This window comes from Haliaeetus albicilla, chromosome 7, assembly GCF_947461875.1.
Source record: "Haliaeetus albicilla chromosome 7, bHalAlb1.1, whole genome shotgun sequence".
NCBI classification, from domain to species: domain Eukaryota; kingdom Metazoa; phylum Chordata; class Aves; order Accipitriformes; family Accipitridae; genus Haliaeetus; species Haliaeetus albicilla.
The window spans coordinates 8,752,848-8,768,148 of record NC_091489.1 but is presented as its reverse complement, the minus strand read 5'-3'; the positions used below and the strand labels follow the sequence as shown (position 1 = coordinate 8,768,148).

The window sequence follows — 15,301 nt, the reverse complement described above, 5'->3', positions numbered from 1 at the left end:
GAGACAAAACACCTCAGGCAGGCAGTTTAAAATTCTGGTGTTTTTCTTAACATGTATTTATCTTCAGGGCATTAACAATTTAGGTAAATGGCACCAGTATCAAGGAGTTACCACCTCAGTCCCTGCAGTTGTGGAGACAGAGGGACCACATACATTCTCAGTGGGCATGTCTACATGATTGATGATACTGAAACAACTATATCAATTATAAGTCCTGCTGCTTTTATTTTGACTGAAATCCGTGTAAAGGAACTTTCCTATTGGCACCGTGCAAGTTTACTGAAGCCAGCAAATTAATTTATAATGAACTGGAATGTTCATATTAATGTTATTCACACCAGCCTGCACTAGCCCAGGAAGCAAAAGACAGCTAAGAGAGGGTTTCACAGTCAGCATAAGTTCATCAGAGGTTGTCCTGCCATCAGAAAACATAGGCTTGCCCTTTGCAAGCAAGGGCACAACGTGGCTGAGTGTCCCTTTGGTGGTAGCTTAATTTCAGGCTGGCCTAAACCAGTCATGAAACCACAGCCTTGTATGCTTTCCTTGGTCTTGGGATTTTACTGCATTGACAAGATCTGAGGTCCCCTGCTAAAGCCAAGCAGAACAAGATATGGTATTGCCAGTCTTTTTAAGGAAAAGAATGAGAAGGAAAAACTGCCTCAGGGAAATAAATGTCCCCTTGCTTTATCTGATAAGACTGGTTAGAAATATCCTTAGTGGATCATCTTTATGACAGGAACTTTCAGAAGCACCTCAGGAGCACGGGTCTCCTCACCAGCTCAAAAAGTGAGTTTCATACTGTGAGGCTGGCTGCAGGTGGTTCAGTGAGTGTCGATAGTTTTTAAGAAGGCAGGGTTTGTGTCTGCCCTCTTAAGCTCTGGCATAAAGGTTTGGTTTGGTTTTATCCAGACGACAACTAACGTGGTCAAGGTACCTCACTGCTAAATCCTGTCTGGAGACAGGGAGCCTGTGTTTAGTACGAGGTAGCCACAGGCCTTTCCTTTTTAAGCACAAAAAGCTGTCTCTCATCATATCCAAGAGTTATTTCACAATAAAAACACAGCGAAGACAAGGCTCTTAAGTTTTACCAGAGGAAAACTCACTGAAGTCAGCCTCAAATGGGGTACAGGGCTGATCTTAGTGAATTTACCTTATGGCAAAACTAAAGCACATTTACCTCTGGCTACACAAGCATATTGCCTGTCTGGGCGGGGGGTAACAGAAAGCACCAATACAAAGACAGTTTAGGTGAAGCCAGCAGTCTCTCCTCATCTATTTTACGGCACAAGAAGGCTGTCTTGGTCTCTGCTGGTATTTCTGCAGCAGGATTGCGAATTAGTGTTAATTATCCATCAGCAAAAGCTACTTTTTTTGCCTGTAAAGATAGTCTTAGTGAAATGGGTTGCAGAGGGCAGGAAAGCCTCCGCGAGGGTATTGCTGCTAAGACGCGCTTGTGCATGCAGCACGTACATCTGCATTCTTAGACACATTAGCGTCAAAACCCCCAGCACGCTGGGAACTTAGTGTGGGCTAAGCTGTAATGCTCGCTCTCTGCGCAATGCTGTTATCTTATAATTTTGCCTGAGGACAGGCTTAGCCAAGCCTGCATACATTTATCCGTATGAATACCAAGTAATTCACAGAAAGCAGGAAGCAAACCAAGTGGGCTTGCTGGACAGGGGAGCCATGGTTTTATTTTCAAGGAGCGAGTCCGTATCGAGCGCCTCGCTCCATATTCCCTTGTTACTTACACGTCCAGCTGGTTTTTGCAAAGACGCTTTGCAGGGCTTGTTGCTTGAAGCCTGCAGGTTGCTGACGTGGGGAGGCCTGGGATGATGGGCCACACCGGTTTGAACATGTCAGCTTAGCTGCTGTTCGCCTGCTACCATGGGTAAATGCACTTAGGAGCCTTCTCCCTCTTTCACCCCTCAGCTATTTTTTTTTCCCTTTTGGTCGAGGACAGAGGAGCCTTTGAAAGCTTTTGATAAACTTATGTAATTGGGTATGTTTTCCAAAGCACGGCTCTGTTCTTTCTGAGGGCTTAGCTAAGAACATTATTCCGATTCTTCTGTAGGCCTTCAAAAGTGCCGATCCTTTCAAACATGTGCAGTGTGAAGGATTACAAATTTGTTTTTCAAAGGACCCCAAATCCCTGCTGCTTTCATCAGTTCCCCTCCTTGTGCCCCCGGTTTTCCTTTCCAGCCTCGTAGCCCCAGCAAAAAGCCGCAGGACGCTGACACTCCCTCTTCTCCTGTCCCTCCACCTCTCACTTTTTCATCTTCTTTTCAGCTCCCCCTGCCCATACCCCCCCAATATTTTTTATATGCAAACAAAAGTGCAGAGACGCATTGCCATGGCAGCGATGCGGCAGTGGGCCCTCCCCTCCGTGTGGCTGCGAGCTCTAAACTTTTAAAATAATGGCCTGAAAAGAACAGGAAGGGGACAGCTTGGGGCAGAGAAAGAGAGCGAGGGAGAGCGCAAAAGCAATGAAAAGTGGGACAAAACCATTGGAAATGCATTCAAGCTGACATCACCACCCTTTCCCACAGTGGTCATTCACTTAGGAGGCTCCAGTGTCCATTCACTGTCTTAAAGCTAGCTTTCTAGAGCCCTGGGAGACCATCTTTGCCGGCCTGAATGCCTTTTTTGTTGTGAAACAGTGAACTGTTTCTGAAACCCTGCATAAAGGGCTGAGTAATTCACTGCAGTTGCCAGGAAGTCTGAGCCACTTGTGAGCTAACAATAGTTAACTTTATCTGCCGGCCCGAGCCCCCCCCTTACAGCTGTAGGTCCCGAATTCTAATAAGGGCTTTACTCATGCCTCTGAGGTTATGGTAATATTTTATACATCTTTTTTCATTAAGACACAGTCATAGCTACTGTTGAGGCACCGGAGGCAAGTGCTGTCGATTGATGGGGGGGTGGGGAAGCGGGGGGGGGAGAAAGAAAATAGCTTTTTATATCAGTCAGGCAGTTTGGCCGTTTTATACTAGAAATACAAACTTGGTTTGGGGGAAACCAGGGAATGTAATTTTAAAAAAATCGCATTAGAAACCCCAGAGTCAAGCAAGACCTTATGATTTCTATCTGTGAAACAGCCTCAGCTTTTCATATTTTGGGGTTGTTGTTTTTATTTTTTGCTCTCCTTCTCTGTCCCTGTGCTGCAGGCATGATGGTGACAAGGAAGCAGGTGAATCATGAGGGAAGTAGATGAAATTGTTTGGGTTTCCCTTTTAATCCGGATTTGGATGTTGATGCTCAGAAAAATTCTGCACAGTGACAGCACAGCTGTGTATAAGTGATGACACAAAACAGTGATTCATACAGTGGTCCTGCAATGCCGAGAACTGTGGTGTGCCTTTGAAAGATGTGGATCATCAATTTTCTTCTTTACCTTCTGAACTAGTTGCTTTCTTGAGAACTAACAAAATCAACTTCAGTGCAAGAAAAGTTCTACCTTATCTCTTTGGCCTCCAGTGTTTTGAAAAAGAAAAAAAAAAATTGCTTATTCCTCACTTTTAAGGAAATGATCACTCAGAGTGGAATTTATTTCAGAGCATCAGTGTGAACATTCCTGTTCAAGGTAAAAGATGGCACAGCTTGAACAACTCTTCTGTGTCTTTGGTGTATGTGTCTTGCTTGCTGTGCCTTGAGAAACAGCATTAGAAACACCTGGATGAAAATAAAAACGCATCTTTCAAAGTTCTACTCAATACTTTACTAATTTTTATAAAAAGTGATTGAAAGATGCATACAGGTTTTGTAAAACTAAACCACAGAGATGTACTTGATGTGTTCCCCTAGCACAGCAATACTGTTTTCTTGATCTGTACTCATGACACCAACCAACGCCTGTGGGAGCTGCATATGTTGTGGATGAGGTCACTACAGGGTCACTGCATAGTAAATAAGTTGCTTGGCTTTTTGGGTAAGTTCAAGTATTGAATCACTTTCATATCTTCTCTCCAAGTGACCTTTACCAGGGGGGAATACCATGCTCTGATGGAGTGACAGATTTGAACTGGCCCTTTTCCTGTCTAACAGCAACGACTTCTGAACTTCGCTGTGGGTTTGTCCTGACAAGAATGAAAAGCTGCTTTCAGAGGATGGAGGCTCACAAGCTGTGCGTTGTATGTGCACACACACGGGCGTGCATACATCCCCCACTCCCCAGAATACTCTCTTTTCCCCTAACGCAGATGAACTGCGAGAGCAGTCACACATCAGAATGGCAGAGCCCCCAGGTAGCAGGCAGAGGGGAGAGCGGGGATGCAGGAATGCCATTTTACAAAAGGTGTTTATTAATCATGAACTAACTGTAAAGTCATCAAAGCTACCCCCACGGCCCTGACTGAAAGCTCTGATCTACTGGCAGTGCGACTTTCTCTCGGCGTGGACCGCTTCTGCTTTTGAGCTGAAACACATGAGCTGAAGCTGACGGTGTTGTATTTTGACAACCCATTTAAATAAAATGAATTTATTTGCTAATCCCTTGTGGGGAGGGAGTATAAATTAGAAGGACTAAGAGCATACGATGGAGAGAAAAGGAACCCAGCTTTCTAATTTACAGTGACCTTCAGGATTCACCATAAACTTTTACCACCCCCAAATGAATATTTCATCTCATTCTCGAAATAAGTTTTCATACATATAAAAAATCTGACCAGTCTTTTACATGCCCAAATGCAGACAAAGCACTTTTGAAAGCCACGACCTGTGACATGGACTTAAAATTTGTCCCTTAATATATTCATTTGCCGCATTTGTCTGTATGATGTAATCCCTCTCTAATCATCTCTGCCCTCTCAGAGCACCGTAAATACTCCAAGCAACTGTATGCCTCAACTAGATGCAATGTGATTTCATTCTCTCACTCCATTGGGCTATCTACTCATCAAAATGTGCAATACTGAGGGATCACCATCAAATTTGGGCGTGATAGGATGCCAGGGAAAAAACAACACAAACTCAGAAAGGATTAAAAAAATACAGTACTAGTCTTGTATTTCAAACTGATAGGCAGGATTTCTTCTGGAAAAAGACGGTGATTGAGGTTTTTTTCCTTTTTAGATAACCAGGTCAAGCATTTTACACCCTCTGTTGTGAAACCTCAAAACCTTAGCTGTGGAGTTACCTGGGATGGAGTGTCTCCATGGCTTTTACATTTTACTTGTGCTTTCAACTTCCATAAAGCAATTTCTTTGATCTCAGTGCCCTACTCAGCCCCTTTTGGCTCCTAATGCTTTTTGCTCTGCTTTTAGTGACTTCTTTTTTCCTGTTTCTAAGCTTGGTCTCTCTTTCCTCCTGTTCTGGCAGACCTGTCTCTGACTCCCTGAGTTTTTCTTATTTAGTGGGATTCTTTCTCCTCCCCTGCCACCTGGGCTGTGTCTTGCTTGTTCTTGTTCACTCCCCTGTCAAAGTCTTCTTTGTTTCCAAGCCTCTTCTGCTGGACTTCACTTTCTTTTTTATTAGGAAGTTCTGGCTCAGAAAGCCTCAGCATCCTGTCAAGGACCACTTTAGCTGCTGGTAAGCGTGTCCTACAGCCCTAGAGCTGCTCAGAGTTACCTTGGGATCCAAAACTCTGTGAAGAACAAGTAGCTAACAGCACACAGCTTGCTCTGACAGTGCTCTGCTCTTCTCCTGACAGCCTCTGTCCTGGAAGCAGCAACATGAGAGATGCTCCATATTCATAGTGCATGTTTGACTTGCTATGAGGCTCCTGTGTGAGAAGATATGACCTGACGGGGACAGTGTGAAGCCCCAGAAGGTGATCTGTAAGAGCAGACTGTAACTTTGCAGTTCTTCCACCAGACTGCAATGGCCACCCAGGCTTTTCTGCGTCTGGCTTACAAGAAATCTCTGCTGAACCAGAAATAGCAGGGGACCCTTAGCCATCGTATCTGACACTGAGGGCCACAGCATTCCTCTTCACTCTCTTCTTCTTGCAAGGGCTGAGGAAAGGCAAGTGTTGTGAAAGCCTTAAGAGAGTTGTGTTCATGAATAAAGGGATGTTTCATCCCTATGCCAGTTGTCAGGTAGGATCCCTATTACAAGATAAAGTTGAGGCCGGAAAAAAGGCCTTTCCTCTTTGTGCATCTTTAGAGAGTAAATATTCTAAAATAAAACTACAGAAGAGACAGTAAACCCAATGCAAGTCTCTGTTACACCCAGCATAAGCATACCAAAGTCATCGGCATGAACCCAACATTTGGAGTTTGCCTGTTCATTAGCTGGATCACTCCATTTTGATGGTGCATTGGTTTAGCACTGATGCAACACCTTCACAGCCAAACTCTGTGAGCCCAGTTTGAAAGACTGCAAGCATTTCCTTCAGGTGGCCAAGCAAGCAAAGCGAAATGAAAGCTGCTGGTGAGTGAAAGGAATAAAAAAACTGGATAAGAGAGTGTGATATTTCTCAGAGCCCCACTGGGAACGCTGCAGGAATCCTAAAGAACACATCCAAGCTGGAAGGAGAGAGGAACATTTTTTGGCTGGAGTTGGTGCAAACGCTTACTGTGCAAGCACCGAGGGCAGGCCTGCCTCTTTTTTTAATGGCTAAGGGAATAGATGTGGTCGTAGGATAATAGGAGGCAAATCCTTTTTCTATTTTTTAATGCTTGCCCGTCTGTGTAACACAACCAGAAAACTTCATTTCTGCACTGGGAAATGCCACTGAAGAATTGAGCCACTGGTCCTTCATTCAGAAACCTGATGTTTGCCCAGCTATTCTCTCAAGTCATCTTTGCCAGTGAAGTCTAATTTCAACTGCATGTGTGTCTTTATCTTTTCTGAAGCAGGAAATATTAATCACTAAATCTGATTGGTCTCACTGCTGCTTACCCTAGGGCAGCTTTTTTAGCTTATGAAAACTGGTGTCAGTTGACATTGTCATCCACATGGCTTGATGAGTAAGAGCTGAAGCTGAGCTATTTCCATTATAAATAGACAATAAAGCAGAGAAGCTGATAAACGCTGAGGTAGGGTAGATTTCAGCAGGGAGGTTTTATGAAATGAAGTTTTCTCATTGGCCTCATACCCATCCTATTACTGGAATGGAGCTGCCTATGCTCATCCTTTTAATGTTTTTATTAAGAGATCTCATCAAAAGACAGGAGAAGACTGTGCAGCCAACTGAGAAAATTAAGGGGGAAAAGGCTTATTGTTATATAAATGTCCCTTCCTCCCACTTTTGCAGAGCTGTTCTTGATCCTTTCAAAGCAGTCTCCCTTCGAGAAAAGAAGATGCTGTTAGCTCGAATCATACAAAGAAGAAATTACAACAGTTAGTCTTTTATGTTAAAATTTTAGTCCATTAATGCCATTATTATTTATCTAGCGCAAACTGAATGCTAGGGGCTTTTCAGATAGCAAACTCCGCATCCCAGTGTATGGTGTACGTGTGATACATGCAAGAGGATGTGTGAGTCAGCATCTAATTAGGTGCTGGCCTGCACCTGCGGAGATCGGCACTGGTATTCCAGCTCTGCGGCACACGGCTAAGCCAGACTAAACACGCTTTTCAAAGTTGCTCAGCTCTCGTCTTTGAGGTATGAAGCCTGATCTCTGTGTGTTACTTTTCCTGCTGGTAAAGTAACCACTTCCCATGTAGATAAGGACTACTTAGTGTATGAAACTGGTGAAGGGTCTGGACCACAACTCTTGTGAGGAGCAGCTGAGGGAACTGGGGTTGTTTAGTCTGCAAAAAAGGAGGCTGAGGGGAGACCTTATCACTCTCTACAACTACCTGAAAGGAGGCTCTAGTGAAGGTGGGTGTTGGTCTCTTCTCCCAAGTAACAAGTGATAGGACAAGAGGAAACAGCCCCAAGTTGCGTCAGGGGAGGTTTAGATTGGATATGAGGAAAAATTTCTTCACTGAAGGGTTGTCAAGCATTGGAACAGGCTGCCCAGGGAAGTGGTGGAGTCGCTATCCCTGGAGGTATTTAAAAGACATGTAGATGTGGTGCTTAGGGACATGGTTTAGTGGTGGACTTGCCAGTGCCAGGTTAGTGGTTGGACTTGCTGATCTTAAAGTTCTTTTCCAACCTAAATGATTCTATGATTCTATGCTCTCATTAGAGGCCTCTGTGCACTGCTACAGCATGATACCTCAATAAATGCATTTCTTCCTGTGCCAGAACACTTTTTGATTTTCTGTACTCAGTTCCACAAACAAGCAGGGAAATTTCACCTGTATTTTTAACAAGTTTGCTCCATACCTCCTTTTAAAGTTCTTTTTTCCCTTTGAAGGATGAATATTTTAAATTAAACAGAAAAGGTAAGGGGCAAGCTGAAGGACAGGTGCAAGGCTTACAATGCTTAGGATGAAGTTTATTGTAATTTCCTCTAATTTTTTCCCTTCCTGTGCTCCCTTGGAGAGAATTTTGAATGGAAAGACAGGCAGAGTTGATTCTTGATTTCTCTAGATACCCGTGTTGAGGAAAATTCACTACACTTAATTACCTAAGCAATTGCCTAAGCAGGTAATACCTTCTGCTCTCAATAGATAGGATTTTCTAAGCTGATGCACTCACCTGTCCTCTAACAAAGCCTCTGAAAACTGGAGATAAAAGGTTGACCTGATCCAGAGGGTCTCCTCCATTTTGGGTGTAAGGACTGAGGTTAAGCACCTCCATAGGGTCACTGCCACACATCATGGCTTCAGAGAGGCCCTTCTGGTGATAAACAGAAGCAGCAGGTTAAAGACAGGGCAGAAAGGGTGAAGTAGCTGTGTTTCTTCTGATCCTTTCCACCTGCCCTAGGTCTTGTGCATACCAAAACAGAGGTGACACAGGCACAGCAGAAGCGGACTCCTCTTCCCTTTTTGGGGAACATCAGGGCTGGTCCTGATAAGCTGAGCTGGAAAGAGCATTTCCATGTGCCCTGGGGCATCCTGTGGCTTCAAAGACAGCAAAATGCTTAACAGGGATGTGCCTGAGTTCGGGTTTCACGCAGCCCTTTCTGAAGCCAAATGCCTGCATGACATTGTGCTATAAACTGTGACATTAAAGACCCTGAGATCCAAGGTCCTCTGTAGGGGGGACCGTGGGCAGTCATCTCTCACCCCTAAGCCAACCCTCCCGGGATTAGTTGCTCACATACCAAGGAGTATGGGGTCGGGACATCAGTGGTCCTGGACACATCACCTCTACATGGACCTAGAAGATAAAGACATAAACACATAGCCTATGCCAGAGTTGAACGTCTCTGAAGCCTTTGGCTGTATAGTGCAATTCAGAGCTTGGTTTAGCTCAAACAAAGAAGAGGTCCAACAAAGATGTTTGGTTTGGGACCCCTATCTATAGCACATTATAGTTTTGGTCCAAGTATATCTCTACTATATCTCTGGCTGCAAACCTAATCCTCCTTTATACATAGGTTGATGCCCGTGCGCACACACAGGTAAATGCAGAGAGATCTCTGGGGAAGGTAGGCAGTCAAGTGGGCAATCCTGCACGTTGGGAGCCCACACAGAGCCCAGCTGATGAATAAATAAAGGAGTGCTGCCTTCCGAAGGTGCCAATTTCTTAACCTTTGGGATCATTAACAACTCCCTTCCATTGGAAAAAAAGCCAGCAGTTCCTGCATTTTTCTGAGACACAAGCAAAGCATTTAGCACCACAAATAAGCTCATAATTTGACAGGCAAAATGCCAGGAAAAGTGAAAGCAGATTTCTCCCTCCAAGGCCCTGAATATCTTAGTGATCCTTTACTTGTTTTTCAAATGCTATTTCCTTTTTGTTTGATCACAGATTTGGGTCAAGATACTCTTCAAAATATCATGCCTTGTCCATGTGCATTTTCTTAACCTTAAGGATGTTCACAGTTTCCTGCTTTGTCAGCCAAAACAAACGCAACACAGAAATGCCTACGCACGTCAAGAGCAGTCGCCGAGTAGCTCTCATTTTTAATTTACCTACAGATGGATGTACGATCCATCCATGTATTTTTTTTTTTCCTTATGTGCAAAGCCAGCATCCACAGAGTTGGCATAACAAGTATTCGAGAAGCTGTATTTGCTGTGAAAATCATCAGAAGGAATTAGCTACAGTATGTGAACAATAACTTTAGATGGCAGGGCTACAAAAAGAGCTCAGGCTGATAAAGGCCATAGGCAGGTAGAATATCCCAGTGTCCCAGTGCTCTCCTCATCTAGGGAGGTGGTTCAGGGATGACAGTAACGTAGCATGGGACTTCATTGCCTTTCTGTGGGACTGCTGCCGCATCAGAGCAAGGTGATAGTTGCAGCATTTGCATCAAGTCACAGTAAGTGAAATTGTGACTGAGTATAGGGAAAAAAAGATCACTGTGAGAGTGGTTCAGCACTGGAGCAGATGCCCAGAAAGGCTGTGGACTCTCCATCCTTGGAGACAGCCAAAACTCAACCAGACAAGCCTGAGCAACCAGTGCTAAGTTTAAAGTTAGGCATGCTTTGAGTGGGGGGTAGGACTGGAAACCTCCAAGGGCCTGTCCAGCCTAAACTGTGCCATGATTCTATGACAGGGAAGGATGAGATGAGCCTCTCTTCTTCTCTCTTATTCTTCCCTTCCCTTCCTTTCCCTTCCCTTCCCTTCCCTTCCCTTCCCTTCCCTTCCCTTCCCTTCCCTTCCCTTCCCTTCCCTTCCCTTCCTTTCCCCCACTTTTTGGATTGGCATTTGGCTGCTTTTCTGCTAGGAAGACAAGGTTTGAAGGTAATCCATCACTCTACATACACACCTGGTTTTGAGGAGAAGCTCACATCTTGGTGGCAATTTCATGCAGTTTTTTCAAAATGAAATGACTTGTTGAAGATCATGCAGTACATTGGCAGCAGAGCATGACTGCGCCCTGATAGTCTGAACACTAATATTTTGCAGCCAGAGGACACTCTCTTCCCCGGTCCCTCTGAGGAAAGGAAAAGAACATTTCTGTGGGCAGCCTCTGTGAGGAACCTGTCACCATGGTGAAATGCCAGTTGTGATTATGCTGTGTAAACCTCCTGAAATCCACGTGTCAAGTGGCAAAAAATTAACCTTAAAACTAACCTCTACCAATGACATTAAAGAGAGAAGAATGACATATTTAATTTTCCTTAGTACTCACCAGGGAGAGAATGGACTGCAGCCTTGTTCATTAATATTTAATAAAAACTTTATTAATTTTCTTAAATAAAGGGTTTAATGTCTGACTTACACCTACTTCTTGGATCCCAGTGGAACTCATCTTCTTTGTTACCAGCTTTTGCATTTGCTCTTGGGATCTTTTTTTAAAAAAAATCTGTTTCTTCCTCCTCTTCTTCTTGACAATGAATCCTAAAGAAGTTGGCCAGACTGCAGGACAAAGACATAGCTACAGTCAGGATAGCTGTAAGAGTGAGAACTGCATGCTGTCTGAGTTGCAAATAGTCAGGGACGTGTTTCTCTTGCAGTCCACAGCAGGATGCTAAAGGGCTCAGCCCCTCCGAAGGCCCCTGAGCTGATCGTACACCCCACTCGATGCAGAGAGGTAGCTAGCAGCACCACACTGTAATTAATTCGATAACTAATCACGCCGTGATGAGGTGCGTGGCTGAGGTGACTGCTGCAAGAGTGCTTTAGGGAGTAAATACAAACCCAAGTCCTGGTGCCATGCAGGCACAGCCGCAGGAAAAGGGACCCATTCTGCAGCGGAGCCAGTCTGCGTTATGCATCCCAGCGGGGTGACCTGGGGATCTGGCTGGGCATCCCACGGCTCCGTACGCAGACCTGAAAAGGAAGGGTGCAGGGGAACCCCGCTCGAAGCCAAAACTTCTCACTGGCGTGAGGCTGCCTGCCCTGACCGCGGCCGGGCAGAGGGTACGGCACAGCCACCGGCTGCTGCCTTGCCCCTACCTCCAGCCCACGGCAAGTGGTAATTAGCCAAGAAGCGTGTTAATTTGCAGCTTACGCTTAGTCCTCAAAACGGCTTTTGCTTAATTTCATGACAAAACGGATTTGCTTGCTGGCCACTGCTCAGCATTTATTGATTCTGGTGCGTGAACACCCAGACCGAAAGGGGAGAGGGGCCACCGGGGCTGCCTGAAGAGGATTTGGTTGAAATGAAGGAAAGCACCTCTTGGAGGAAGTTGGGAAGAAGAGATTTAGTTTGGACCAGTGCAATTTTTGCATCGCAGAAGAATTTGTAAGCGGTTTCTTGCTGTTCTGGATTTTCTTTTTTCCCCTCCCCGAGGTTGTGAAATTTCCCGAGTTATGGAAAACACAGGTCCTTACTCAGGTTTTCAGGTCAGCAAGAAATTTGTGATCGTCTAAGGTGAAATCGCTGTGACTTTTCACTGGTTTTGTTTGTGATGCACGCCACGTACAGGGAATGCATCACAGGCACCTTGGAGCTGAAAGATGAAGTCCAGGGAACGGTTCTGGATTTGTCTGCATGTAACAGTGATTAATTTGGCCAAAAGCCTGTGACAAGAGCAATCACAAATTATTTCTGAAGTTGATTGTATTAGTCCATCACACAGAAAAGGGAAACTATAGGCCCACTTTTCTTTCACAGGATATGATTAATTCCCATTGATTTAATCACTGCTGGTGTGTGTGTCAGGTGGGGACAGAGCAGGGGGAGGAGGGAGGACCCAACAGCAGAAAACCAAGCATTATCTCTAATGCTAAATTTCCTCACTGGAAGTCACTGAAAGGCCTCAGCTACAGGATAATGTTCATACACCTATTTTTTTTCTGCCGTAAACAGCAAAACGTTTTATGAACAGAGTGGGGAATATGGATAGCCAAGTTAGGACTCCAAGATTACTTCACTGCTTACGGTAAAGCGCTGCAAGTCTGGATTTGAGAGGTTGCTAGTATCATGCGGCAGGGTCTTGACAAAGCAAACAAATCTCTGCAAAAATGGAAACACCTTCCCTGTGACAGGAGTGCCCCTGCCTACACAGCTATTGGCAGTTTGCAAAGCCTGTGTAATCGGTCATGGGGATAAAGGGCAGAAATATTTCCAGATGCAGCACTTTTCTGCTGATTTCAGGATTGCCCTGCAAAGCAATACGACCATTCTCACGAATTCATGTTCCCTGTTTCTTCTTGAGAGCTATCTGCTTTCTCCAAAAAAGAACAGTGTCTGTCAAGGACACCTAATCCCTATTCCTTGCTCTCAGGGGGTTCACTCAGGTGGCAAGAAAGACCACAGCTTAGCTGAGCGAAAGTGGGCTGATGTTCTAATTTTGTTCTTCTACATTCCTTTTGTTTTACAATCTTTTTAGGATTAGAAACTTTCTTAGGAGATGTAATTCTCCTGAAATGGAGTTTCTGTCAAAAAAGTAGGGACAAGGGAAAATCTTAAGAAGTTTGAAACTTCTTGTTTCAGCAGTCTTTAACGGAATACTGCTTCAAAAAAGCCCATAAAAATGTTTTGGTTTAACATTTTCCAAATGAAACTTTTTGACCTTCTGTTTCAAAATGGCATTTTTCATTTTAAAAGTGACTTAAACTAAAAGGAAACAAAGTTCAACAAAAGAACTGAACACCTGGAAAATGAGGTGTGTATTTCATTTTAGCTTGAACAGTTTAATCTGAATTACTCCATTGAGAAACCCAAATTAATTTGCTGTAATCAGAAAGATATTTTCCTGATTTGTCAGCACTGGACAAAAATAATAAAAACGTCTCTTACACGCCTTGACTTTAAGCTGAACACGTGGTGGGACAAAGTGGGCATTTTTTATTTGATTTGCAGTGACAGCAAAACCTTGAATGACAAAAGAGCTGCCTAAGGTACTTCTAATTTCTCTGTTGAATTGGAACGGATCGGCTGCAAAAACACAGCAACAGCAAACCCAGCCCAGTACTTTTTGGTGATGTGAGAACTACAGCTGCAGATAGTAAAGCGTATAGTGAAAAAAATGAGGCTGATGGTCAGCCCTGAAACGGGCCAGCTGCAACTAAATTTCTGAGCCAAGATGTACTACCAGCTCTTGTGAACGATTATTGTCTCTCATCTAAACCCAGCCCTAAGACCTATATTTTTTTTGCTAAAAAATACCATTTTACTGACCTGGCTGCCCCAAACAGCTTCCTTGGAGCTCTTACCACATCTTCCTCAGGGCTGTGGCTGCTGCCCATGTGCACTGAGCTTAGAGGCTAAAAATACCGCCAGCTACAAATGCTACCACACAGCAGGAGCATTTCTTTCTCCCTACGAAATCCCTCCGTGAGGATTGTGTTACCATCCCGCCTCGGCTAGCACATGCTGTCTGGGATTAACCGGCCTGTGAAACCAATACCTGCTGGGGGCCAGTTCAAACCCGATTCTGCCCCCGGACCGGAGCCCCCCGTGAGGGCAGGTGGGAGACTTAGCTGTGTTCCCTCAGAGGGGTCAGCATCTGTTTTACTTCCCCTCTTCAGGGGCAGTCCAGGCTTGGCAAGAGGTGGCAGTCAGTGCCCCCCTCCCCAGTCCCCATCATGACTTCCCCATCATGCTCCCTGGCATCTGAGCTCTGTTGTATTTCCCCTTCTTAGTTCTGTTGCCCAAATCCACCTTTCACATGAGGGTTTTCCTCCTTCTTTCCTTCGAGAAGACTTCCAAATCTTTGAGGGCATGGGAGGGGGCTTGGTGAGGCCCCTGCCAGCAGTACGTGGGTAGAGCAGGGAAGGAGTGTGTAGGAAACTTAACTCTGTGTAGACGATACCATCCAGACACTTTGGCTGTCACTCCTTACCCTGTAAATCCAGTGCAATCTTAGCGGCATGAGTAGAGCTTCCTTTTTTATCTGTGCATGAGGTCAACATTTGGCTTAGAGTCTGTCCTTGCCATTATGTATATGTATAAAAATATCTATGTAGATACATAGAAATTAAATGAAATTCAGCAACTCTGAAATTAAGAACACAAATGTCACTGTAGTAGCTTGAAAAAATAAGTGATGCAAGACTTAGCCCTTTCGGGCTACCCTTTCATGTTGCAACAGCTCCTGCAAACAGGGTGTCAGGAGGGACTGGGTGACTTAAGAAGTTTGTGATGAGGCACGGAACCCTTCACCTTTGGCTGTCTGGTTGAGGTGTGACTCCATGCAGCAGTGCCTGAAGCTTGCTCCCATCAAAGGCGGTTTGTTATTTGTGTTGTTTCTGCTTCTGTTCAGTGGACAGAGACCTCTCAGAAACCGCCAGACCCTTTGGTCTGAGCTGAGGCTCCCATTGGAAAAAAGGCTGTGAATAGAATAGGTGAAAGATGGTATTTCTTTCTTTCTCCTAGTTCAGGGCCAAGGTAGGCTGGCATGGCACCAAGGGCATAGCTGCACCTCCCCTGCCCTATGCAACAAGGGCTTTGGGACCCTGGATATA

General features: G+C 44.7%; 1 long non-coding RNA gene across 3 annotated transcripts; it reads right to left on the bottom strand.

The window, feature by feature from the left end:
- Positions 1–3,207: 3,207 nt before the first annotated feature.
- On the bottom strand, positions 3,208–14,622 carry LOC138686052 (uncharacterized). Of its 3 annotated transcripts, none has more exons than XR_011325354.1 (5): positions 14,499–14,622; positions 10,713–10,880; positions 9,099–9,154; positions 8,531–8,671; positions 3,208–3,672 (listed from the first exon to the last, which is right to left on the bottom strand). It is a non-coding gene; the product is annotated as an uncharacterized lncRNA (long non-coding RNA). The 3 variants fall into 3 exon arrangements; XR_011325353.1 differs by lacking the exon at positions 14,499–14,622 and adding an exon at positions 14,016–14,327; XR_011325355.1 differs by lacking the exons at positions 3,208–3,672; positions 14,499–14,622 and adding exons at positions 3,680–7,226; positions 14,016–14,366.
- Between the last annotated feature and the right edge of the window lie 679 nt (positions 14,623–15,301).